Source organism: Scyliorhinus torazame, chromosome 19 (assembly GCF_047496885.1).
Source record: "Scyliorhinus torazame isolate Kashiwa2021f chromosome 19, sScyTor2.1, whole genome shotgun sequence".
Classification (NCBI taxonomy): Eukaryota; Metazoa; Chordata; class Chondrichthyes; order Carcharhiniformes; family Scyliorhinidae; genus Scyliorhinus; species Scyliorhinus torazame.
Window position 1 is genome coordinate 115,929,630 of NC_092725.1, and position 27,422 is coordinate 115,957,051.

The 27,422-nt window shown below is 47.8% G+C and overlaps 1 protein-coding gene and 1 long non-coding RNA gene across 4 annotated transcripts in view; one reads left to right on the top strand and one right to left on the bottom strand.

Moving 5' to 3' along the window:
* Positions 1–27,113, top strand: part of LOC140396446 (uncharacterized) — a 94,230-nt gene extending 67,117 nt beyond the window's left edge. For both annotated transcript variants that reach the window (XR_011936539.1, XR_011936540.1), the window contains exons 2-3: positions 21,941–23,180; positions 26,421–27,113. This is a non-coding gene — a long non-coding RNA (uncharacterized lncRNA). The remainder of the gene's footprint in view (positions 1–21,940; positions 23,181–26,420) is intronic.
* The window catches only part of LOC140396445 (carboxypeptidase M-like), an 88,555-nt gene that overhangs the window by 43,066 nt on the left and 18,067 nt on the right, over positions 1–27,422 (bottom strand). The gene's annotated exons all lie outside the window — the stretch shown is intronic.

The window sequence follows — 27,422 nt, forward strand, 5'->3', positions numbered from 1 at the left end:
ACTCATGGGTTTCTGGACCTATATCCTGTCCATGTCCCTCTTAACAATGCCCTATCAATCTCACCCACTGTCTTAATTGTTTTTTTTCTCCAATGCACCATTTGAGATACAGGGAGGAATTACTTAGTAAAATGGTGACTGTTGTGTTATGCTTCTTCATGTAGCATAAGCTGCTTCCTTGATGTATGCTCTGACAAAGGAAGGTTCAGTCTTGGAGATAGGGTTAACACATTTATTGAACAGTTAACAATTCTCCTACTTGAGTTCGACTCTCCTGCTAATCTTGCTATAGTAACTCCGTCTAACTAACCAGTCTGCTCTAAGCCATGCAGTGGGTGTGATGCTTCCGATCTGCCCCGTCCTTCTCTCTGAGTGTCGCCTGTGGAAAAGAAAAAGAGCATGTGTGCCCAGTCCTTTTATATGGGTTGCCCCCTTGTGGTAGTGTCACCTCTGGGTGTCTTGACTGCCCATTGGTCGTGTCCTATTCGAGGTGTTCATTAGCTGAATGTATGCATGTCATGATGTCTCTGGTGCTCCCTCCAGTGTTTACTTGGTCTTAGTGTATTTACATTAACCCCTTGTGTAGTTACAGTGATGCATATCACCACAGTGACATAGGGTGATTCAAAGAACATAGTACATAGGAACAAGAATAGGCCATTTAGCCCCTTGAGCCTGTCCTGCTATTCAATGAGATCATGACTGATATGCACCTTAAATCCACATATCTGCCTTTGCCCTATATCCCTTAAGAGTTTAGGATAATTAAGGCATTAGCTTGCTTGTCTTTAGAGGGATTTAATTTAATGGGGGGGGGAGAAATGTTCTAGAGTTTTATTATTATACAATTTCCAATTTAAATCCATTGCTGATGTCATCAGTAAGTGCTGTAACATCATTAGTTGTTATCCACGTATATTCACATTTAACAGTAAGTTCTAATTCTATTCCGTTACTGTTATTTTGACGATGAGCTAGCTGCTCCCATTTAAAAAAAATAAATTTAAAGTACCCAACTCTTTTTGTTCCAAAGTATAGTGTGGCCAATCCACCTATCTTGCACATCATTGTTTTGTGGGGGTGATACGCACGCAGAAATGGGGAGAATACACAAACTCCACACATACAGTGACCCGGAGCCAGGATCAAACCCGGTTCCTTAGCGCCGTGATGGAGCAGTGCTAACCATTGCGCCATGCTGTTCCCATTTTAAAAAAAAAATAATTTAGCGTACCCAATTATTTTTTGATCCAATTAAGGGGCAATTTAGCGTGGCCAATCCACCTACCTGCACATCTTTGGGTTGTGGGGGTGAAACCCACGCAGACACGGGGAGAATGTGCAAACTTCACACGGACAGTGACCCAGGGCCGGGATTCAAACCTGGGTCCTCAGCGCCATAGGCAGCAATGCTAACCACTGTGCCACGTGCCACCCCTGCTGTTCCCATTTTTGAGTTTTGAATTTCATTTTTTTTAATGTATTAAAGATTAACTTTATTTATTAACTTTATTAACAATGTATTTCAACTACCTTTTTGTGGTCAAGTTATGACACAAACTGTGGGGTTCATTTCTAAAGGGATAGAATTGAAAAGCAGAGAAGTTATCTTAAGCTTGTTTGGAACCTTGGTTCAACTACACTTGGAGCACCATGAAGTTTACAAATTAGAAAAAGAATATAGGGCCACTGGAAAAGGTGCAAGAAAGATTAATTGGAATAATACCAAAACTAAGAGGTTGTACACATCAGGAAATACTGAGCAGGCTGAGGATCTTTTCACTCAAAAAATTAAGAGCAAGAGGTGACATGATAAGATTCTTCAAGAAGGTTGATGAGGGCAATGTTCTTGATGTGGTGTATGTAGACTTACAAAAGGCATTGGATGAAATATTGCTCAACAGACATTTAAGCAAACTTAGAACTCGTGGAATAAAAGGGATAGTTGTAACAAAGATATAAAGTGTAGTGGTGAATGGCTGTTTTTCAGAGTGGTCTATAAAGCATATCATGGGACTTATCAATAAAGGCAGAGTACAAGAGCAAAGAAGTTACGTTGAACCTGTGGTTTGGCCTTGAGTCCCAGGTTTTATTCCCTGCTGGGTCACTGTCTGTGCGGAGTCTGCACATTCTCCCCGTGTCTGCCTGGGTTTCCTCCGGGTGCTCCGATTTCCTCCCACAGTCCAAAGACGTTGGATTGGGTTGGGTGGGGTTACTGGGTTATGGGGATAGGTTGGGGGTGTGGGCTTGGGAAGGGTGCTCTTTCCAGGAGCCGGCGCAGACTCGATGGGCCGAATGGCCTCCTTCTGCACTGTAAATTCTATGACATCTATGACGTGCAGGTTAGGTGGATTGGCCATGATAAATTGCCCTTAGTGACAAAAAAGGTTAGGAGGGGTTATTGGGTTATGGGGATAGGGTGGAAGTGAGGGCTTAAGTGGGTCGGTGCAGACATGATGGGCTGAATGGCCTCCTTCTGCACTGTATGTTCTACGTTCTAACTAGAGTATTGCATCCAGTTCTGGGCACAAAACTTTAGGAAGGATGTGAAGGCATGAGAGGGGATCCACAAAAGATTCATGAGAATGGTTTCAGGGATGAGGAACTTCAGTTACAGCTGGGACTGTTCCCCATGGAGAAGAAGGGATTTTTATTTTTATTTTGCAGTGAGTGGTTAGGATCTGGAATGCACTGCTGGAGAAATTGTGGTGGACACAGGTCAACTGAAGCTTTCAAAAGGGAATATGGGATTGTTATCTGAAAAAGAAAAGAATGTGCATGGCTAGTTTAGCACAGTGGGCTAAACAGCTGGCTTGTAATGCAGAACAATGCCAACAGCTCGGGTTCAATTCCCGTACCAGCCTCCCCGAACAGGCACCGGAATGTGGCGACTAGGGGCTTTTCACAGTAGCTTCAATGAAGCCTACTTGCGACAATAAGCGATTATTATTACTGGATGAAGACCAGGGAGTGGTACTCGATAAATTGCTTCTTCAGAGCGCCAGTACAGTGGTGACAGTCCGAATGGTTTCCTGTGCTTTAACCATTCTGTGATTTTTATTCCTCCATATTGGATAACGAAGGACCATTCTCGTCTGTTGTGATTTTGCTTTTCTTAATATGAAATTTATAGCAATTAGGGAAAAAGGAGATGCATATTTTTATTTAAAGTATGACAGCTAAGGTGCACTGCCTAAAGTGTGACAAGCAGGTGCACACTAGCCGCAGGATCCTATTTTTACTTGCCTACATTTATCAGTCAGACATGTGAACATTAATTAGATGTCAACATTTTGCAGTCACATTGTGCTGTTTGACTCAATATGATATGGCAGAGGCTGATCAGAACTGAAGCAGCAGGATATATGCAAATCATGTGACCAGAACATTGAAAATGAAACAACCAATTGAGTACAGTGAAAGTACCAATACCAAAAGGAAAATTTAAAATGCACCAATTGAATCAGTGAACACACTTTGGTGTCATTTATATTCTCAGCAACAATTCCTGAAGGGGTGGAGAGGCTTCTAGAAGGCAGAGTGGTGGCAAGGCCTACACTTATTAAGACAATAACAAACAGGAATAGGAGTAGGGTGAGGTCATTCAGCTCTTCAATAAGATCAGGACTGATCTAACATTCACTACGTCCACCCCTGCCTTATCTCTGTAACCTTTATCATTTATCATAGAATTTACAGTGCAGAAGGAGGCCATTCAGCCCATCGAGTCTGCACCGGCTCTTGGAAAGAGCACCCTACCCAAGGTCAACACCTTCACCCTATCCCCATAACCCAGTAACCCCACCCAACACTAAAGGCAATTTATCAGGGCCAATCCACCTAACCTGCACATCTTTGGACTGTGGGAGGAAACCGGAGCACCCGGAGGAAACCCACGCACACACGGGAAGAACGTGCAGACTCCACACAGGTAGTGACCCAATCCGGGAATCGAACCTGAGACCCTGGAGCTGTGAAGCAATTGTGCTAACCACAATTATGCTACCGTGCTGTCCCTACCGATAAATACCCCTACCGATTAAATCCCCTACCGATAAATGTTCAAGGACTTGGCCCCCACAGCTTCCCGTGTGAAGAATTCCAAAGGTTTACCACTCTTTGAGAAAAGAAATTCTTTCTCAAATCTATCTTAAATGAGCATTCCCTTATCCTGTGACTGTGCCCTCTGGTCCTACACTCTCCCATGAGTGGAAATATCCTCCCACCATTTACCCTGCCTAACCCCCCTCAGAATCTTATGGGTGGGATTCTCCGTCCCGCCAGCCCCATTTTCTGGTGCAGCGCACCCCTGCCAGCAGCGGGATTCTGCGTCCCGCAATCGACCAATGTGGTCTCCCACTGTGAGCATCCCCACGCCATCGGGAAATGGGTAGGCATGGGTGCGCTGGGGGGCGGAGGATCATGCCGACGGAGAATCCCACTATGGCCGGGATTCTGCGACCCCGCGCCGGGTACGAGAATTGCCGGGGGGGCGTGAGAATAGTGCCACGCTGCTTAGACGCCGCTGCCGATTCTCCGGCCGCCGGAGTCGCAGCCGCGCCGGTCAGGGGCCTTTGAAAGCAGCCCCCCCCCGGCGTTTCTCCGTGCCTCGATGGGCCGAGTGCCCGCCGAGTCCTGCCGGCGTGGGTTACATGTGATCCTACCCGGCGGGACCTCGAAGTTCTGGCTGAGGGGGCAACCCTGGTGGGGGGGGCGGGGGGCTCCGACTCCGGGGGGGGGGGGGCTCTCCACGGTGGCCAGGTCCGCGATCGGGACCTACCGATCAGCGGGCGGGCTAATTCCGGGGGCGGCCTATGTTCCTCCATGCCGGGCCCTTGTAGGGCTCCGCCATATTGCCCGGGGGCTGGTATGGATACGGCAACCCACATGCATGCGCGGACCCCCGCTGGGCATGGTGCGCATGCGCCGACCTGCGCCGGCCATGACGCGCTGGCTTTTGAGTGCCGGAGCAGCGGACACCACTCCAGTGCCGTGCTAACTGCTAGGAAGGACGGTAGAAAGAGGGAAAATCAACCGTGGATACCTAAGGAAATAAGGGAGAGTATCAAATTGAAGGTAAAAGCATACAAAGTGGCAAAGATTAGTGGGAGACTAGAGGACTGGGAAATCTTTAGGGGGCAACAGAAAGCTACTAAAAAAGCTATAAAGAAGAGTAAAATAGATTATGAGAGTAAACTTGCTCAGAATATAAAAACAGATAGTAAAAGTTTCTACAAATATATAGAACAAAAAAGAGTGGCTAAGGTAAATATTGGTCCTTTTGAGGGTGAGAAGGGAGATTTAATAATAGGAGATGAGGAATTGGCTGAGAAACTGAACAGGTTTTTTGGGTCGGTCTTCACAGTGGAAGACACAAATAACATGCCAGTGACTGATAGAAATGAGGCTATGACAGGTGAGGCCCTTGAGAGGATTATTATCACTGAGGAGGTAGTGATGGGCAAGCTAATGGGGCTAAAGGTAGACAAGTCTCCTGGCCCTAATGGAATGCATCCCAGAGTGCTAAAAGAGATGGCTCGGGATATTGCAAATGCACTAGTGATAATTTACCAAAATTCACTAGACTCTGGGGTGGTCCCGGCGGATTGGAAATTAGCAAACGTGACACCACTGTTTAAAAAAGGAGGTAGGCAGAAAGCGGGTAATTATAGGCCAGTGAGCTTAACTTCGGTAGTAGGGAAGATGCTGGAATCTATCATCAAGGAAGAAATAGCGAGGCATCTGGATGGAAATTGTCCCATTGGGCAGACGCAGCATGGGTTCATAAAGGGCAGGTCGTGCCTAACTAATTTAAGTGGAATTTGTTGAGGACATTACCAGTGCAGTAGATAACGGGGAGCCAATGGATGTGGTATATCTGGATTTCCAGAAAGTCTTTGACAAGGTGCCACACAAAAGGTTGCTGCATAAGATAAAGATGCATGGCATTAAGGGGACAGTAGCAGCATGGATAGAGGATTGGTTAATTAAAGAAAGCAAAGAGTGGGGATTAATGGGTGTTTCTCTGGTTGGCAATCAGTAGCTAGTGGTGTCCCTCAGGGATCAGTGTTGGGCCCACAATTGTTCACAATTTACGTAGATGATTTGGAGTTGGGGACCAAGGGCAATGTGTCCAAGTTTGCAGATTACACTAAGATGAGTGGTAAAGCAAAAAGTGCAGAGGATACTGGAAGTCTACAGAGGGATTTGGATAGGCTAAGTGAATGGGCTAGGGTCTGGCAGATGGAATACAATGTTGACAAATGTGAGGTTATTCATTTTAGTAGGAATAACAGAAAAAGGGATTATTATTTAAATGCTAAAATATTAAAACATGCTGCTGTGCAGAGAGACCTGGATGTGCTAGTGCATGAGTCGCAAAAAGTTGGTTTACAGATGCAACAGGTGATTAAGAAGGCGAATGGAATTTTGTCCTTCATTGCTCGAGGGATGGAGTTTAAGACTAGGGAGGTTATGCTGCAATTGTATAAGGTGTTAGTGAGGCCACACCTGGAGTATTGTGTTCAGTTTTGGTCTCCTTACTTGAGAAAGGACATACTGGCACTGGTGGGTGTGCAGAGGAGATTCACTAGCTTAATTCCAGAGCTGAAGGGGTTGGATTACGAGGAGAGGTTGAGTAGACTGGGACTGTACTCATTGGAATTTAGAAGGATGAGGGGCGATCTTATAGAAACATATAAAATTATGAAGGGAATAGATAGGATAGATGCGGGCAGGTTGTTTCCACTGGCGGGTAAAAGCAGAACTAGGGGGCATAGCCTCAAAATAAGGGGAAGTAGATTTAGGACTGAGTTTAGGAGGAACTTCTTCACCTAAAGGGTTGTGAATCTATGGAATTCCTTGCCCAGTGAAGCAGTAGTGGCTCCTTCAGTAAATGTTTTTAAGATAAAGATAGATAGTTTTTTGAAGAATAAAGGGATTAAGGGTTATGGTATTCGGTCCAGAAAGTGGAGCTGAGTCCACAACAGATCAGCCAAGATCTCATTGAATGGCGGAGCAGGCTTGAGGGGCCAGATGGCCTACTCCTGCTCCTAGTTCTTATGCATGCCTAGCCTGGAGGCCCGTTGACGCCAGAGTCGCTCACGCCGGTTTGGACGCTGCCGTCAACACTTGGCCGGGATGTCGGAAAATCCCGGCCTATTTGTTTCAATCATATCACCTCATTCCAAGTTGTACAGATTTTCCTCACATGGCAGTCTCTCCATACCTGGGATCATCCTAGTGAACCTCCTCTGTACTGCATCCAGTGATAATATATCTTTCCTTAAATAAGGGGACCAAAACTGTACACAGCAGTCGGAATGTGGCCTCACTAATACCATGCGTAGTTGCAGCAACATCTCCTTACTTTAATACTCCAGCCCCCTTGAAATAAAGGTCAGCATTCCATTTGCCTTCCATTACCTTCTGCAGTTATGCTAGCTTTTTAGGTTTCACGAACAAGGACCCGCAAGTCCCTTTGTGCTACAGCTTTCTGCAGTCTCTCTCCATTTAAGTAATAATCCGCCTTCTCATTCTTTCTTCCAATATGAACCACCTCACATTTTCTCACATTGAATTCCATTTGTCAATTTTCTGCCCACTCATTTTTTTTTTAATAAACATTTTATTGAGGTATGCTTTTGGCATTGTAACAGCAGCAATATAAACAATGTACATGAAAATATAAACATAGTGCAAATACCGCCTCCCTCCCCCACAGGTCCCACCATTAATTAACCCCCTAATCTTTTTTTTTTTTGTAAATATTTTATTGAAAATTTTTGGTCAACCAACACAGTACATTGTGCATCCTTTACACAATATTATAACAACACAAATAACAATGACCTATTTTATAAACAAAAAATGAATGAATCAATAATAAATAACAAAAATGAAAACTAACCCTAATTGGCAACTGCCTTATCACAAGTAACACTCTCCAAAAATATAATTTAACAGTCCAATATATAATTAACTGTAGCAACGACCTATACATATTATACAGTATATATTAACAACCGTGAGAGTCCTTCTGGTTCCTCCTACACCCCCCCCCCCTTCCCGCCCCCCCCCCCCCCCCCCCCCCCGATTCTGGGCTGCTGCTGCTGCCTTCTTTTTTCCATTCCATCTATCTTTCTGCGAGGTATTCGACGAACGGTTGCCACCGCCTGGTGAACCCTTGAGCCGACCCCCTTAGGACGAACTGAATCCGCTCTAGCTTTATAAACCCCGCCATGTCATTTATCCAGGTCTCCACCCCCGGGGGCTTGGCTTCTTTCCACATGAGCAATATCCTGCGCCGGACTACTAGGGACGCAAAGGCCAAAACATCGGCCTCTCTCGCCTCCTGCACTCCCGGCTCTTGTGCAACCCCAAATATAGCCAACCCCCAGCTTGGTTCGACCCGGACCCCTACTACTTTTGAAAGCACCTTTGTCACCCCCATCCAAAACCCCTGTAGTGTCGGGCATGACCAAAACATATGGGTATGATTCGCTGGGCTTCTCGAGCACCTCGCACACCTATCCTCCACCCCAAAAAATTTACTGAGCCGTGCTCCAGTCATATGCGCCCTGTGTAATACCTTAAACTGAATCAGGCTTAGCCTGGCACACGAGGACGACGAGTTTACCCTGCTCAGGGCATCTGCCCACAGCCCCTCCTCGATCTCCTCCCCCAGCTCTTCTTCCCATTTCCCTTTTAGTTCATCTACCATAGTCTCCTCTTCGTCCCTCATTTCCCTATATATATCTGACACCTTACCATCCCCCACCCATGTCTTTGAGATCACTCTGTCCTGCACCTCTTGTGTCGGGAGCTGCGGGAATTCCCTCACCTGTTGCCTCGCAAAAGCCCTCAGTTGCATATACCTGAATGCATTCCCTTGGGGCAACCCATATTTCTCGGTCAGCGCTCCCAGACTCGCGAACTTCTCATCCACAAACAGATCTTTCAGTTGCGTTATTCCTGCTCTTTGCCACATTCCATATCCCCCATCCATTCCCCCCGGGGCAAACCTATGGTTGTTTCTTATCGGGGACCCCCCAAGGCTCCAGTCTTTCCCCTATGCCGTCTCCACTGTCCCCAAATCTTCAGTGTAGCCACCACCACCGGGCTTGTGGTGTAGTTCCTCGGTGAGAACGGCAATGGGGCTGTCACCATAGCCTGTAGGCTAGTCCCCCTACAGGACGCCCTCTCTAATCTCTTCCACGCCGCTCCCTCCTCCTCTCCCATCCACTTACTCACCATTGAAATATTAGCGGCCCAATAATACTCACTTAGGCTCGGTAGTGCCAGCCCCCCCCTATCCCTGTTACGCTGTAAGAATCCCTTCCTCACTCTCGGGGTCTTCCCGGCCCACACAAAACCCATGATGCTCTTTTCAATCCTTTTAAAAAAAGCCTTCGTGATCACCACCGGGAGGCACTGAAATACAAAGAGGAATCTCGGGAGGACCACCATCTTAACCGCCTGCACCCTCCCTGCCAGTGACAGGGATACCATATCCCATCTCTTGAAATCCTCCTCCATTTGTTCCACCAACCGCGTTAAATTTAATCTATGCAATGTGCCCCAATTCTTGGCTATCTGGATCCCCAGGTAACGAAAGTCCCTTGTTACCTTCCTCAACGGTAGGTCCTCTATTTCTCTACTCTGCTCCCCTGGATGCACCACAAACAACTCACTTTTCCCCATGTTCAATTTATACCCTGAAAAATCCCCGAACTCCCCAAGTATCTGCATTATTTCTGGCATCCCCTCCGCCGGGTCTGCCACGTATAGTAGCAAATCGTCCGCATACAAAGATACCCGGTGTTCTTCTCCTCCTCTAAGTACTCCCCTCCACTTCTTGGAACCCCTCAACGCTATCGCCAGGGGCTCAATCGCCAGTGCAAACAATAATGGGGACAGAGGGCATCCCTGCCTTGTCCCTCTATGGAGCCGAAAATATGCAGATCCCCGTCCATTCGTGACCACGCTCGCCATTGGGGCCCTATACAACAGCTGCACCCATCTAACATACCCCTCTCCAAAACCAAATCTCCTCAACACCTCCCACAAATAATCCCACTCCACTCTATCAAATGCTTTCTCGGCATCCATCGCCACTACTATCTCCGTTTCCCCCTCTGGTGGGGCCATCATCATTACCCCTAACAGCCTCCGTATATTCGTGTTCAGCTGTCTCCCCTTCACAAACCCAGTTTGGTCCTCGTGGACCACCCCCGGGACACATTCCTCTATTCTCATTGCCATTACCTTGGCCAGGATCTTGGCATCTACATTTAGGAGGGAAATAGGTCTATAGGACCCGCATTGTAGCGGGTCCTTTTCCTTCTTTAAGAGAAGCGATATCGTTGCTTCAGACATAGTCGGGGGCAGTTGTCCCCTTTCCTTTGCTCATTAAAGGTCCTCGTCAATACCGGGGCTAGCAAGTCCACATATTTTCTATAGAATTCGACTGGGAATCCATCCGGTCCCGGGGCCTTTCCCGCCTGCATGCTCCTAATTCCTTTCACCACTTCTTCTACCTCGATCTGTGCTCCCAGTCCCACCCTTTCCTGCTCTTCCACCTTGGGAAATTCCAGCCGATCCAAGAAGCCCATCATTCTCTCCCTCCCATCCGGGGGTTGAGCTTCATATAACTTTTTATAAAATGTCTTGAACACTCCATTCACTCTCTCCGCTCCCCGCTCCATCTCTCCTTCCTCATCCCTCACTCCCCCTATTTCCCTCGCTGCTCCCCTTTTCCTCAATTGGTGTGCCAGCAACCTGCTCGCCTTCTCCCCATATTCGTACTGTACACCCTGTGCCTTCCTCCATTGTGCCTCTGCAGTGCCCGTAGTCAGCAAGTCAAATTCTACATGTAGCCTTTGCCTTTCCCTGTACAGTCCCTCCTCCGGTGCTTCCGCATATTGTCTGTCCACCCTCAAAAGTTCTTGCAGCAACCGCTCCCGTTCCTTACTCTCCTGCTTCCCTTTATGTGCCCTTATTGATATCAGCTCCCCTCTAACCACCGCCTTCAACGCCTCCCAGACCACTCCCACCTGGACCTCCCCATTATCATTGAGTTCCAAGTACTTTTCAATGCACCCCCTCACCCTTAGACACACCCCCTCATCTGCCATTAGTCCCATGTCCATTCTCCAGGGTGGGCGCCCTCCTGTTTCCTCCCCTATCTCCAAGTCTACCCAGTGTGGAGTGTGATCCGAAATGGCTATAGCCGTATACTCCGTTCCCCTCACCTTCGGGATCAACGCCCTTCCCAGCACAAAAAAGTCTATTCGCGAATAGACTTTATGGACATAGGAGAAAAACGAGAACTCCTTACTCCTAGGTCTGCTAAATCTCCACGGGTCTACACCTCCCATCTGCTCCATAAAATCTTTAAGTACCATGGCTGCTGCCGGCCTCCTTCCAGTCCTGGACTTCGACCTATCCAGCCCTGGTTCCAACACCGTATTAAAATCTCCCCCCAATTAACCCCCTAATCTACGCTAACCTAACCCCCCCTCCCCCCACCCTCTGCTGACGATTAATTATCTGCGAAGAAGTCGATGAATGGTTACCACCTCCGGGCGAACCCTAACATGGCGAACTTAATTTTCTCCAGGCAGAGAAAGCCAGTCATGTCCGATAGCCAGCTCTCCGACTTCGGGGGCTTTGAGTCCCTGCATGCTAGTAATATCCGCCTCCGGGCTACCAGGGAAGCGAAGGCCAAAACGTCTGCCTCTTTCTCCTCCTGGATTCCCGGATCCTGCGACACCCCGAAAATCGCCACCTCTGGACTCAATGCCACCCTTGTTTTAATACCGTGGACATGACATCAGCAAACCCCTGCCAAAATCCCCTCAGCTTTGGACATGCCCAGAACATGTGGACATGGTTTGCTGGTCCTCCCGTCTTCTTTCTGCCCACTTAACGTATTAATCTCCCTCTGTAAATTATTTATTTTCTCCTTACAATTTGCCTTCCCTCCCACCTTTGTAATATCTGCCAATCTGTCCACAGTACACGCTGTTCCTTTCTCCAAATCATTAATATATATTGCGAAGAACTGCTGTCCCACCACTGATTCCTGTGGCACTCCACTGTTTACTGTCCTCCAACCTGAGAAAGACTCCCTTATCGCTACTCGCTGCTTCCTGTTAGCTGGTAAATCCCCTATCCATGTCAGAATATTCCCTCCAACTCAATGAACTCCTATTTTGCATGGGAGCCTTTTGTGTGGCACCTTATCAAATGTCTTTTGAAAATCCAAATATACAATGCTGACTGGTTCTCCTCTATCTACTCAAAGAACTCGTGAGTCAGACATAATTTCCCCTCATGAAAGCATGCTGACTCTTTTTGATCAGATTGTGAATTTCCACTGTCACTATTTTTTCCTTAACAATTGATTCTAATATTTTCCCCAATAACTGAAGTTAGACTAACTGGCATGTAGTTTCCTGCATTTTTCCTGCCTCCTTGCCTTTTAGAACACTGGCAGTTTTCCAATCCTTTGGCACAGTTCCAGAATCCAACAAGGATTTTTGGAAAATGACTACCAATGAATGCATCCATGATCGCTGTGATCCTTTAAGATCCAGGTCCAGGACATCTGTGAGCCTTTAACCCCATTAGAATTCTCTGGTGGTGGTGGCTGTCTCTATTTAATTCCTCCCGCATATGTTTTTTTACTATTTCTGGGATGCTTGTAGTAACCTCTACAGTAAAGACGGAAGCAAAATATCTATTCAACTCCTCTGCCATTTCTTTGTTCCCCATAATTACTTCGACAGTTTTTGTTTACGTCTCTCTTCATTTTAATGTACTTTTAAAAAACTTGTCTGTTTTTATATTTCTCGCTAGCTTGCCCTCGTTATTTATTTTCTCCTTCCTGATTTTTTTTAGTTCACCTTTACTGCATTCTGAATCAATTCCACTTTTCTGGCCTACCACTAACCTTTACCATCATATATGTTTCAAAGAACAAAGAACAAAGAAATATACAGTACAGGAACAGGCCCTTCGGCCCTCCAAGCCTGTGCCGACCATGCTGCCCGACTAAACTACAATTTTCTACACTTCCTGGGTCCGTATCCCTCTATTCCCATCCTATTCATGTATTTGTCAAGATGCCCCTTAAATGTCACCATCGTCCCTGCTTCCACCACCTCCCCCGGTAGCGAGTTCCAGGCACTCACTACCCTCTGTGTAAAAAACTTGCCTCGTACATCTACTCTAAACCTTGTACCTCTCACCTTAAACCTATGCCCCCTAGTAATTGACCCCTCTACCCTGGGGAAAAGCCTCTGACTATCCACTCTGTCTATACCCCTCATAATTTTATAGACCTCTATCAGGTCGCCCCTCAACCTCCGTCGTTCCAGTGAGAACAAACCGAGTTTATTCAATCGCTCCTCATAGCTAATGCCCTCCATACCAGGCAACATTCTGGTAAATCTCTTCTGCACCCTCTGTAAAGCCTCCACATCCTTCTGGTAGTGTAGCGACCAGAATTGAACACTATACTCCAAGTGTGGCCTAACTAAGGTTCTATACAGCTGCAACATGACTTGCCAATTCTTATACTCAATGCCCCGGCCAATGAAGGCAAGCATGCCGTATGCCTTCTTGACTACCTTCTCCACCTGTGTTGCCCCTTTCAGTGACCTGTGGACCTGTACTCCTAGATCTCTCTGACTTTCAATACTCTTGAGGGTTCTACCATTCACTGTATATTCCCTACCTGCATTAGACCTTCCAAAATGCATTACCTCGCATTTGTTCGGATCAAACTCCATCTGCCATCTCTCCGCCCAAGTCTCCAAACAATCTAAATCCTGCTGTATCCTCTGACAGTCCTCATCGCTATCCGCAATTCCACTAACCTTTGTGTCGTCTGCAAACTTACTAATCAGACCAGTTACATTTTCCTCCAAATCATTTACATATACTACAAACAGCAAAGGTCCCAGCACTGATCCCTGCGGAACACCACTGGTCACAGCCCTCCAATTAGAAAAGCATCCTTCCATTGCTACTCTCTGCCTTCTATGACCTAGCCAGTTCTGTATCCACCTTGCCAGCTCACCCCTGATCCCGTGTGACTTCACCTTTTGTATTAGTCTACCATGAGGGACCTTGTCAAAGGCCTTACTGAAGTCCATATAGACAACATCCACTGCCCTACCTGCATCAATCATCTTTGTGACCTCCTCGAAAAACTCTATCAAGTTAGTGAGACACGACCTCCCCTTCACAAAACCATGCTGCCTCTCACTAATATGTCCATTTGCTTCCAAATGGGAGTAGATCCTGTCTCGAAGAATTCTCTCCAGTAATTTCCCTACCACTGAAGTAAGGCTCACCGGCCTGTAGTTCCCTGGATTATCCTTGCTACCCTTCTTAAACAGAGGAATAATATTGGCTATTCTCCAGTCCTCCGAGACATCACCTGAAGTCAGTGAGGATCCAAAGATTTCTGTCAAGGCCTCAGCAATTTCCTCTCCAGCCTCCTTCAGTATTCTGGGGTAGATCCCATCAGGCCCTGGGGACTTATCTATCTTAATATTTTTTAAGACGCCCAACACCTCGTCTTTTTGGATCTCAATGTGACCCAGGCTATCTACATACCCTTCTCCAGACTCAACATCTACCAATTCCTTCTCTTTGGTGAATACTGATGCAAAGTATTCATTTAGTACCTCGCCCATTTCCTCTGGCTCCGCACATAGATTCCCTTGCCTATCCTTCAGTGGGCCAACCCTTTCCCTGGCTACCCTCTTGCTTTTTATGTACGTGTAAAAAGCCTTGGGATTTTCTTTAGCCCTATTTGCCAATGACTTTTCGTGACCCCTTCGAGCCCTCCTGACTCCTTGCTTAAGTTCCTTCCTACCTTCCTTATATTCCACACAGGCTTCGGCTGTTCCCAGCCTTTTAGCCCTAACAAATGCCTCCTTTTCCTTTTTGACGAGGCCTACAATCTCTCTAGTTATCCAACGTTCCCGAAAATTGCCGTATTTATCCTTCTTCCTCATAGGAACATGCCGGTCCTGAATTCCTTTCAACGACACTTGAAAGCCTCCCACATGTCAGATGTTGATTTGCCCTCAAACATCCGCCCCCAATCTAAGTTCTTCAGTTCCCGCCTAATATTGTTATAATTAGTCTTCCCCCAATTTAGCACATTCACCCTAGGACCACTCTTATCCTTGTCCACCAGCACTTTAAAACTTACTGAATTGTGGTCACTGTTCCCGAAATGCTCCCCTACTGAAACTTCTACCACCTGGCCGGGCTCATTCCCCAATACCAGGTCCAGTACCGTCCCTTCCCTAGTTGGACTGTCTATATATTGTTTTAAGAAGCCCTCCTGGATGCTCCTTACAAACTCTGCCCCGTCTAAGCCCCTGGCACTAAGTGAGTCCCAGTCAATATTGGGGAAGTTGAAGTCTCCCATCACCACAACCCTGTTGTTTTTACTCTTTTCCAAAATCTATCTACCTATCTGCTCCTCTATCTCCCGCTGGCTGTTGGGAGGCCTGTAGTAAACCCCCAACATTGTGACTGCACCCTTCTTATTCCTGATCTCTACCCATATAGCCTCACTGCCCTCTGAGGTGTCCTCCCGTAGTACAGCTGTGATATCCTCCCTAACCAGTAGCGCAACTCCGCCTCCACTTTTACATCCCCCTCTATCCCGCCTGAAACATCTAAATCCTGGAACGTTTAGCTGCCAATCCTGCCCTTCTCTCAACCAGGTCTCTGTAATGGCAACAGCATCATAGTTCCAAGTACTAATCCAAGTTCTAAGTTCATCTGCCTTACCCGTAATACTTCTTGCATTAAAACAAATGCACTTCAGGCCACCAGACCCGCTGTGTGCAACTTCTCCCTGTCTGCTCTGCCTCAGAGCCACACTGTCCCTATTCCCTAGTTCTCCCTCAATGCTCTCACCTTCTGACCTATTGCTCCCGTGCCCACCCCCCTGCCATACTAGGTTAAACCCTCCCATGTGACACTAGCAAACCTCACGGCCAGGATATTTATGCCTCTCCAGTTTAGATGCAACCCGTCCTTCTTATATAGGTCACACCTGCACCGGAAGAGCTCCCAGTGGTCCAGATAATGGAAACCCTCCCTCCTACACCAGCTGTTTAGCCACGTGTTTAGCTGCTCTACCTTCCTATTTCTAGCCTCACTGGCACGTGGCACAGGGAGTAATCCCGAGATTACAACCCTAGAGGTCCTGTCTTTTAACTTTCTGCCTAGCTCCCTGAACTCCTGCTGCAGAACCTCATGCCCCTTCCTGCCTATGTCGTTAGTACCAATGTGTACAACGACCTCTGCCTGTTTGCCCTCCCCCTTCAGGATGCCCTCCACCCGTTCGGAGACATCCTGGACCCTGGCACCAGGGAGGCAACATACCATCCTGGAGTCTCTTTCACATCCACAGAAGCGCCTATCTGTGCCCCTGACTATAGAGTCCCCTATTACTATTGCTCTTCTGCGCTTTGACCCTCCCTTCTGAACATCAGAGCCAGCCATGGTGCCACTGCTCTGGCTGCTGCTGTTTTCCCCTGATAGGCTATCTCCCCGACAGTATCCAAAGGGGTATACCTGTTCGAGAGGGGGACAACCACAAGGAATTCCTGCACTGACTGCCTGCCCCTTCTGGTGGTCACCCATTTCTCTGCCTGCACCTTGGGTGTGACCACATTTATATAACTGCTATCTATGACGCTTTCCGCCACCTGTATGCTCCTACGTGCATCCAATTGCCGCTCCAACCGAACGATGCGGTCTTTGAGGAGCTCCAGTTCAGTGCACCTCCTCCCCGTGTGACACCTGCATATGTTTTTTTTTACTATTTCTGGGATGCTTGTAGTAATCTCTACAGTAAAGACCTATGCAAAATATCTATTTAACTCCTCTGCCATTTCTTTGTTCCCCATAATTACTTCACCAGTTTAATATTTCAGGGTCCTATGTTTTTGTTTACATCTCTCTTCATTTTAATGTATTTTAAAAAACTTGTCTGTTTTTATATTTCTCGCTAGCTTGCCCTCGTTATTTATTTTCTCCTTCCTGATTTTTTAGTTCACCTTTACTGCATTCTGAATCAATTCCACTTTTCTGGCCTACCACTAACCTTTACCATCATATATGTTTCCGTTTTCAGCTTAATACCCTCCTTAACTTTGTTGATTATCCAACGTAGGATCTTCTTCCCTGTAGAGTCCTTCCTCTTCATTGGGATGTATTTTTGATGGGAGTCATGAATTACCTCCCTAAATGTCTGCCACTGCTTATCTATTGCCTTCCCAGTCCACTTTGGCCAATTCCATGCTCATAACTTCGTAATTCCCCTTAAGTTTAACACTGATATTTCAGTCCCAATTTTCTCAATTCTGAGCACAATCCAATGGCCACCCTGCACCGGAAAGATAGCTTGTTGTGGCTGATGAAAGCCGGGAGACCCCGCTCCTGGGATCTACCCGGCTCGCACGCTTCGCGAGATCCAACTCAACCTTGTAAGACGTTGCGATGGGCGCGATCACTTTCTGGCAAATCTCCACATTGGAGGCAGTAAGCTTCACTGTAATATGCAGATTCACGAGGTACCTGAGGCTTTGGGATCCATCCCCTTTGCCTCAGAGACCTTGGGCGGGATTCTCTCATCGGGCGGCTAAGTGCCGACGACGACGTAAAAACGGGAGTATTTTACTCCGGCGTCGGCACCCGTTCCGGGACCTCATTCTGCAGTCCACAGGGGGCTAGCACCAGTTGCCGATCCCGGCCTGAACCTGGCGCTGCGGGGTCCGCGCATGCGCAGTGGGCTTCTTCCCCGCGCCAGCCCCGATGTCAAATGACGCAGGGCTACAGGAGCCGGCGCGGAGGAAAGGAGGCCGTGGAACAGAGAGGTTGGCCCGCCGATTGGTGGGCCCCGATCGCGGGCCAGGCCACTACGGATCCCCCCCCCCGGGTGGGGTCAGACCCCCCTTCCCCCCTACAGGCCGCCCCCGGAAACTTCAGTTCTGAGGTCCTGCCGGCTCAGAGGATGTTAGAACGGTGCCAGCGGGACTCGGCTTTTTGATGACGGCCGCTTGGCCCATCCGGGCCGGAGAGTCGTCGCATACCCCGACCGGCGCCACGCCGGCCCCAATGGCGCCAATTCTCCGCTCTGTGGTGAATCGTGTCCTGCCATCTGACCCCGGCGGGGGGTAGGAGAATCGCGCCCCGTGGGTGAGCGCTGTTCAGCACTGCTCCCTACAAACGGGGTCCAGGCAGAACAGCCCCAGGGGTTCGGAGGCTCCCAGCTGCATGCATTTTGGGCAGGATGGTGCCATCTGCGTAACCTGGCAGTGCCAGCCTGGTACACTTGTGCCAACCTGGTAGTGCCCATGCCAGCTGGCAGTGCCAGGCTGACACCCAGGTTGCACTGCTAAGACGCCAAGCTGGCATTTTTTGTGTGCGTGTGATCCGGCCGGGGGGCATGTCGTGAGAGTTGGGAAGGTGCAGGGGCAGGCGGGGACACTTCTATTGTGCTTTCAGGCTGGGGAGAAGGAGGTCGGGGATCATTTCAGGGGCCTCGGAGATTAGGACTACGCTGCACTGGGGAGTTCAGGAAAGCCGAGCTCCCCACTGTACAAAATGGGGCTATGTGCGGCCTCGTCCGTGCGTTCCCCATTCAAGCCCTTTATGCAATGCGAGTCCCATTGAATAGCCATGTGTTTCTCAGCACTGGAGCGCCGGGAAAGACACGGCTGAATGCGCTCGCTAAGGGACTTTGTTCCCTTTTGCGAGAATCACACCCTCTATCATATTGTGATCACTACTTCTGAGGGGATCCTTAATCTTGAGATCATTTATTGAACCTATCTCATCACACATTCAAAATAGTTTGATTCCTGTGATATTATCATAACTATCAGCATTACAAGGGTTAATGTAGTACCATGAATAGCCACTAGAGGGAGCCACACTATATAAAGTAGTGATGCTGGACCTTAGCGGAGGAGTAAGCAGGAGATAGCTAGAGCGAGGTCATCAGAGCAGTTAGTGTGAGAAGGTTAGATTAAAGTTATACCAGTGAGTGAGATTAGAAGTAGGTGAGTGTAGTTAGATGTTGATCAATCCTGTATTCTGAAATGGAGTAAGTATCGAAACCCAGTTTAGTAGTGTAAATAAAATCATAGCTTTAAGTAAAAGATATACTGTGGTCTTTGTGGAACGCTACGCCAGCCATCCTTAATAAGCAACACAAAGAACACCACAGTTCCTAGTTGGCCCCATAACATATTGCTCCCCCCCAAAAATTATCTTGAATACACTTGAGCTTATTTTCCTGCCATTTCCAAATTTGATTAGCCTTATCAATATGAAATTAGTCCTGGTGGGAGGCTGGGTTGGTCTTTTGAGGAAGGGAGGCCTCTGCTAGGCCTTCTCTTGTGGATATAATTCAGCGTTGCTATGGTACTATCAAGAACCAAAACTTTATGTCGACATTCACTGGTTAAAGTCACATGATCACCAGAGCACCCATTATCTCGAAGGGGGAGAAAGCACTACAATGCTGCTACTCACGGCAGTCTAAATGTCATGCAATATCAATTGTCACGCAATTTAAAAATAAGGGGTTGCCCATTTAAGACAGAGGTGAGAGGATTTTTGTTTCTCTCAGAGGGTAGGGGGTCTTTGAAACTCCCTTTCTCAAATATCTGTGGAAGCATTGTCTGTGAACCTTTTAAAGATAGAATTTGATAAACAAGGGGTGAAAGGTTACCATCAGCCATGAGCTCAGTGAATGGTCAAGCAGGCTTAAAGGACATAGTAGTCTACTTCGGCACCTAGTCAGTGTGTAATACACAGCACCTTTTACTTATGGGGCTGTATTAATCCACATCTGCTGCCAAACACTGGTTCAATGCACAAGTTTTTATAATCGGTCTCCAACAGCCATTGCTAGGAGCCAAACTGAAAATAGTGCAAGATCCTTGTCGTTCAGACGCTTCTCCGACTCGCGAAAGAGTAATAACTGCCACTGGTGACTCAAGGTACAGAAAGCAGAAGTTCAGTTTGGAACATATTGTTTCAAAGAAGTACAAGTTCTTTTCATAAGGCATTAGCAGCAAAGTCTTGAACAGGAAGCAAACTGTTGAGGGCAAGTGGAGCAACAACAAAAAAAAAAGCCAGTTCTGGTTGGAACTGGTTAGATCTGAGACGTCAGGCGCTTCAACTCCAATGAGGGCTGAGTTTTGTACAAACTAAAGGTCAGTGACATTTACCATCAAAAGAAGAGGAAAGGGTTTTGGCATCTTTCACCCAATTGACTATATTTTGTGTCAAGTCAGAGGATGATTATCAGCTTGTGGGGCATCAGACAAATCCTACATTCACCGGACATCCAGCATGTACATATCCCAACAGTGGTCACTTGATAAATGAGGTTATGTGAGACTGTTCCCTAACCCAGGCTGAGAACTGACCCTGGTATCCTTCATGCCATTATCACTCGGCAGGACATTTAGGCAGCATTTTTTAAAAAGATGTTAGAGTTCTGTATACATATGTTGGATTAGCATTTGATTTCATCTCACATGATCAGCGTTTTGCCTTTTTATTTCATAAATAATTTGTGGGTTTGTATTGTATCTAGAAATAAAGGAATTGGCAAACATGTCCTTTGCCCAGGTGCTTTAGAGTTTGACACATCAGTGTAAAATATAGCTGACTGTGCTACTGGGATGCAGGATTTGTGATTCCTGTCTATTTTGCTGAGCTTGGTCATTACATTGGGAAAAGAGATTGCCTTAAGCCAATGACTTTCTTCTTAGACAGTTCCTTGGGATTGATGATAAGTTGCTTCAATGCTAGCTCAATGGGTTCTGGAAAGTCTGCTTACACACATACCAACAAATTACTTAGGAGCAGGAGCAACACATTTGTAGCCTCAACGCCACATTTCAACCAGGAGCGTGAGCGAGCGGTGCTTCAGCCTCCTGAAGATGCGGTTCAGGTATGGGGGGGGGGGACTGGCCATGGTCACAGACATCATATCCCTCCTGCAACCCCCTCCATGATATACACCTGCCGCACTACAGGGTGCAGGCCCTAGGTTGGCCTTAACACCGGATCTGGTCCAAGGGATGGAGGATGATGATAACCTGCTCAGCGATGAACTCTGGTGTAACAGGCCTAGCCTGTCCAGACACGTCCCCCCCCTCCCCCCCGCCCACCCCACCCACCACCACCTTCCCTTATCCCAGGTGACGTGCCAAATAATAAGCAAGTTGGTACATGGTTCTCTTGACCATTAACAGCTCAATTGAGGATCTTTTTCACAATGCCTGTTGTCAGGACTTGATGAATAATTTAGGATGGTGTACATGACTCAAGACCTACAAAGAATCTGCGTTTTCCTTGACTATTTATAGAGTCAAAATAGAAAGAATTGATGAAAGCGACATCTCCCCCCAAAAAGTGCATTTGTTTTTTTCCATATTTACTGGTTAGAGATTTTGCTGAAATGTTGCAACCATTTTTGATATCAGATTCAAATCTCTTTAAATTGTACCAGAGGAACATTATTGTTTCTAAATTTCCGTGACCAATATTTGTAACTGCCAGATAGTTATAAAAGGAACTATTTAAAATGTGGCTAACTAGCTTTAGGACAGTAAACAACCCTGCTGAGCATCTTTCCAGGCAGGGCTGCCTGTGCTATATATCATCCTATTAAGTTTAATGAAGTTTACACCCCAAGACATGAGTCAAACAAACAATGACACCTGTTTCATTTAATTATATCAATATAATCATTACTGCTGTTGAGGAATAAAGTCATGGATCAGTTTACTTCATTTTACTTGGCATCCGTCCATTATGATTTAAAAAGAGAAATTAGACTAAAAGTTGACTCAGCTGTTTTTATTTTATTTTACAGAATTGGACACTTAAGCATCTCATAGATTATCATAGAATTTACAGTGCAGAAGGAGGCCATTCAGCCCATCGAGTCTGCACCGGCTCTTGGAAAGAGCACCCTACCCATGGTCAACACCTCCACCCTATCCCCATAACCCAGTAACCCCATCCAACACGAAGGGGAATTTTGGACACTAAGGGCAATTCAATTTATCATGGCCAATCCACCTAATCTGCACATCTTTGGACTGTGGGAGGAACACCGGAGCACCCGGAAGAAACCCACGCACACACGGGGAGAATGTGCAGACTCCGCACAGACAGTGACCCAAGCCGGAATCGAACCTGGGACCCTGGAGCTGTGAAGCAATTGTGCTATCCACAATGCTACCGTGCTGCCCCAATGCTACCGTGCTGCCCCAATGCTACCGTGCTGCCCCAAAGAATCTGTCCAGACAATTTCAGTACACCCCAGATTCAAAGAGAAAAGCGAGAACATCTTTGATGGCATACTGGGTGTGGTAAACCACTGTGTTCTGATATTAGGGGTTGTACGGTAGACTAACACACTAGCGCTCTCCATGACGGTCGCACTGCGCAATGTCCAGTCCTACGCCCCCACTCCTCCTACACTTCATGGGCCCCACAGGCAGTCGCCCCAGCAGGGGCGATACCCACCCAATACGCCTGCGCTATGCGCCAGCAAGTGATCTCCGGGGGGCCCCGATGCTATTTTTGCGGCCAGCAAAAACACCCCCGCCAACGCTGCCCGGCCCGTGCTGCCCTTTGTAAGGCCTGCGGGAAGAAGGGCCACTTCGCTGGGGTGTGCCAGGCCCGCTCAGTGGCCGAGGTCGCCCCCCCCGGTCACCGACAATGGGCGCTGCCATCCTCCTCCCCTCCCCAGGCCATGTGCTACCAATGGGCGCTGCCATCTTCTCCCCCGTACAACACGTGCATTTCATTGGCGCCGCCATCTTGCTCCACTCCCGCAACATGCGTTCCATGGGCGCGCCATTTTGTAAACCCCAGGATCTCCGTGCGCCACCATCTTGTCCACCCCACGGCACATGGATACCAACGGCTTTCCAGGACCTCAACTCAACGGCCGCCTCACTACCCGACGATCAACCACGGCTGGACTCCATGGCAATCGACCAGATAATCTGACCAACGCATCCACCAGCGTGAAAGTCAACGGCCATGTGACCTCCTGCCTACTGGACTCCAGGAGCACCGAGAACGTTGTACACCCAAATACGGTAAGGCGCTGCTCCCTTAAGGTACACCCTACCAATCAAAGTATCTCCCTGGCCTCCGGATCCCATCACGTAGCAATCCGTGGGTACTGCACGGTCACGCTCACAGTCCAAGGCGTAGAGTTCCACGGCTTTCGCCTCTACGTCCTCCCTAACCTCTGCACTGCACTTATCCTCGGCCTGGACTTCCAGTGCAACCTCCAGAGCCTGACCCTTAAATTCGGCGGACCCTTACCACCCCTCACTGTGTGCGGCCTCGCGACCCTAAAGGTCGATCCTCCTTCCCTCTTTGCCAATCTAACTCCAGATTGCAGACGGCACAGCACCCAGGATAAGGCCTTCTTCAGGTCCGAGGTCCAGCGGTTGCTTCGGGAGGGTGTAATCGAGGCCAGCAACAGCCCCTGGAGAGCTCAAGTGGTAGTGGTTAAGTTTGGGGGAAAAAAACGAATGGTCGTGGACTACAGCCAGACCATCAACAGGTACACGCAGCTCGAAGCGTACCCCCTCCCACGCATATCTGACATGGTTAACCAGATTGCACAGTACCGGGTCTTCTCAACGGTGGACCTGAAATCCGCTTGCCACCAGCTCCCCATCCGTAAATCGGACCGGCCATACACCGCCTTCGAGGCAGACGGCCGGCTATATCACTTCCTTAGGGTCCCATTCAGAGTCACCAATGGGGTTTCGGTCTTCCAAAGGGAGATGGACCGAATGGTCGACCGGTACGGCTTGCGGGCCACGTTTCCGTACCTAGACAATGTGACCATCTGCGGCCATAATCAGCCGGACTACGACGCCAACCTCGCTAAATTTCTCCGCACCGCCACTCTCCTCAACCTCACATATAACAAGGAGAAGTGTGTGTTCCGCACAAACCGCTTAGCCATCCTTGGGTACGTGGTCCAGAACGGAGTTCTGGGGCCCGATCCCGACCGCATGCGCCCCCTCATGGAGCTCCCCCTCCCCCACTGCCCCAAGGACCTCAAACGCTGCCTGGGGTTCTTCTCATATTATGCGCAGTGGGTCCCAAACTATACGGACAAGGCCCGCCCACTCATACAGTCCACTCATTTCCCCCTGACGGCCGAGGCCCAACAGGCTTTCGCCCGGATCAGAGCTGATATTGCCAAAGCTGGAATGCACGCTGTAGACGAAACACTTCCTTTCCAAGTAAAAAGCGACGCATCGGACGTCGCTCTTGCCGCCACCCTCAACCAGGCAGGCAGGCCGGTGGCATTCTTTTCCCGCACCCTCCATGCCTCCGAAATTCGGCACTCATCCGTTGAAAAAGAGGCCCAGGCTATCATTGAGGCTGTGCGACATTGGAGGCATTACCTGGCCAGCAGAAGATTCCCTCTCCTCACTGACCAACGGTTCAACATGTTCAACAACACACAGCGGAGCAAGATCAAAAATGATAAAATCTTGCGGTGGAGAATCGAGCTCCCCACCTTTAATTATGAGATTAAGTATCGCCCTGGCAAACTCAACGAGCCCCCAGACGCCCTAACCCGAGATACAAGTGCCAGCGCACAAGTAGACCGACTCCGGACCCTGCACGACAGCCTTTGTCACCCAGGGGTCACTCGGTTGTACCATTTCATTAAGGCACAAAATTTGTCCTACTCCATTGAGGAAGTAAGGACAAAGCCGCACTTCTACCGGTCGGAACGCGCGCACCTGGTGAAGGACTCCCGCCCCTTTGAACGCCTCAGCGTGGATTTCAAAGGCCCCCTCTCCTCCTCCGATTGACACACATATTTCCTCAGTGTGATCGATGAATACTCCCGGTTTCCCTTCGCCATCCCATGCCCCGACATGACGTCTGCCACCGTCATTAAAGCCCTTAATTTTATCTTCACTCTGTTCGGCTTAGCGAGATGGAGTCCAGATCTAATGTCCTCCCGTGATCTAACTGACTCCCCAGTGAGTGGTCACGCGGGCCACTGATTAACACTGGTCCACACAAACTTGGACCAGACGTCACAGCAACTTGGGGGGGGGGGGGGGTTCTCCCAAGCCATTGGAGACCACCTGGGTGGTCAGGGACATTGCAGGGTGGCACCCTGACTCTTCCCCTGGCACTAGACATCTTGGCACAACCAAGATGGTACCTTGGCACTGCCACCTGGCCATGGTGCCTTGGTAGCACTGCCAAGGGCTGAGGCCTGAGGGTGGCCATGCTCATGACTGAAGGAGTGAAGGGGCTATCATGGGTGGGGGTGTGTGAAGGGGGGTATGAAGGAGCCTCTGGAAGGTTGAGGGTTCAAAGGAGGGGCCCTCAGTTACCCCATAGCAGGATGTCTTCACTTGGGGAGTGTGGGATATTACCCATGCATGTTGGGGGTGACATTGCCCGTTGGTGGGGGAACCTCACGATCACTTAAAAATCAGGACACCCTTTAAAATGGCGGCACGATCTTGGAGGAGCCGGCCTGGCCAGCCAGTTCAGCTCCCCAGTTGATGAAAATAATTGTGTGGGCTAACCCGGAGGGAAACTCCCCGTGGTCCAAATTAGTGACTACGTGTGGCTAGATAGGGATGGGGAACACACTGACAGAGCAGAGGAGAAACTCCCAGCCAAACGCGCCAGAAATGATAGAAATCCTTTCTGTTAGATCGCGGCCATTGGCTTTGTGCTTCCTCCTTCATTGATATTAGAGCCATCAAAACATTTATAAAGAGTGAAAATTAAGTATACCATCTGCAATAATTCCCAAAACAGTTGCCATTCATATAGCACATTCAGAAAGGTGGAAACGTTTTTCAAGGCTCTTCACAGAAGTATGAGTAAAATGGGCAACAAGGCAAACTGTTGGAGACTGGGGTGGGAGAAGTTCATCAAATCCTTAGAGGTAGGTTGTGAGGAGGAAAGGGGTGTGGAGAGGCACAAGTAAAATGGCAACTCTTTTTAAATGTCATACAAACTTAAATTGAAGCACCCTTTTTATAAAAGTCATATTCTGTAAAGAAATGAACGAACAGTAATAGAGCTCAAAGTCAGGTTGGTGTGTGTGACTTGGATGAGAATATGCCAACTATGTCTTTGTTTATAATGGTTTGTCAATCTCGACAAATCATCCATTCATTATACAATCCTCTAATTCATTATGGCATGAAATGGAATTCCTTCATGCCAGGATGATTTTGAAATGTATGAAATCCAGAAAATGTGTTTGTTAACATGTTCTCTTCCACAGCAAAATGCAAGTTCTGAAACAGTTGATTTTCTTTGCCCAGACTTCAACAGCACTTTCCAAGCCCACATCCTTTCCCACCTATAAGGACAAGAGCAACATGCCCATGGGAACACCATCACACCCAAGTTCCCCTTCAACTCAAACACTGGGGTGGTCAAAATTCCGGAACACTCTCCCGAGCAACAGTGTTGGTGTACGTTCAGCACAGGGACTGCAGCAGTTCCAGAAGACGGCCCTCCACCACTTTCTCAAGGGCAATTCAGGACGGGCAATAAGTGCCACCTTGGTAGCAATGACTGTATCCCATGAATAAACAAGAGTTTACATGCACAAAACTAGAAGCAGGTTTTGTAACCTTGAAGGCAAGGCTCTACCTTTGAATATTATTGGCTGTGATGCACAGACACTAGAGCTCATTCAGTACTGAATCAGTACGAAGAAAAGTAACACTCGGAAGAAACAGTAGTCTGGGACTAGGAAAAATTCTTGCAGCTATTTATATCAACTAACCAATTGTATGAGCTACGTTTGGTGATTTATTTATATATTTATAAATAATATTTACAAATTTTCACTTGAGTAAAGGGCGAAAATGATCAGAAATAATTTGAACAGTTTGGCTGTTTTGTGACAAATGGTGGTTTGTGAATCATGACTTTGAAAGAACAAATCGACATTTGATTTTCCATTTTCTGCTAACAACTCATTCATTAATGAGAATGAATCGATAAGTGCCGACCAGCTTCGATTGGTTACACATGTAGCTGTTGTTTTTTTAAAAATCCACATTCTCTGGCATGAGGGCACCAGCATTTCAACTAATATAACTGGGCAGTACCAGTATAATCCTGAATGCAAGATGTTTGGACTGCTTACAGATGTGACTAGTGCTGCTGTTGTCAAGAGAAACAAATTTAAAATTTGTAAAAAAAGGAATGATACAAACTCCTGAAACCCATGTGCCTCCAGACAGATTATTGCCCTGTCTATTCCCCACACAGAACAGGAGATGTATTTTCAGAAGTCAGCGAACAAGACTTCC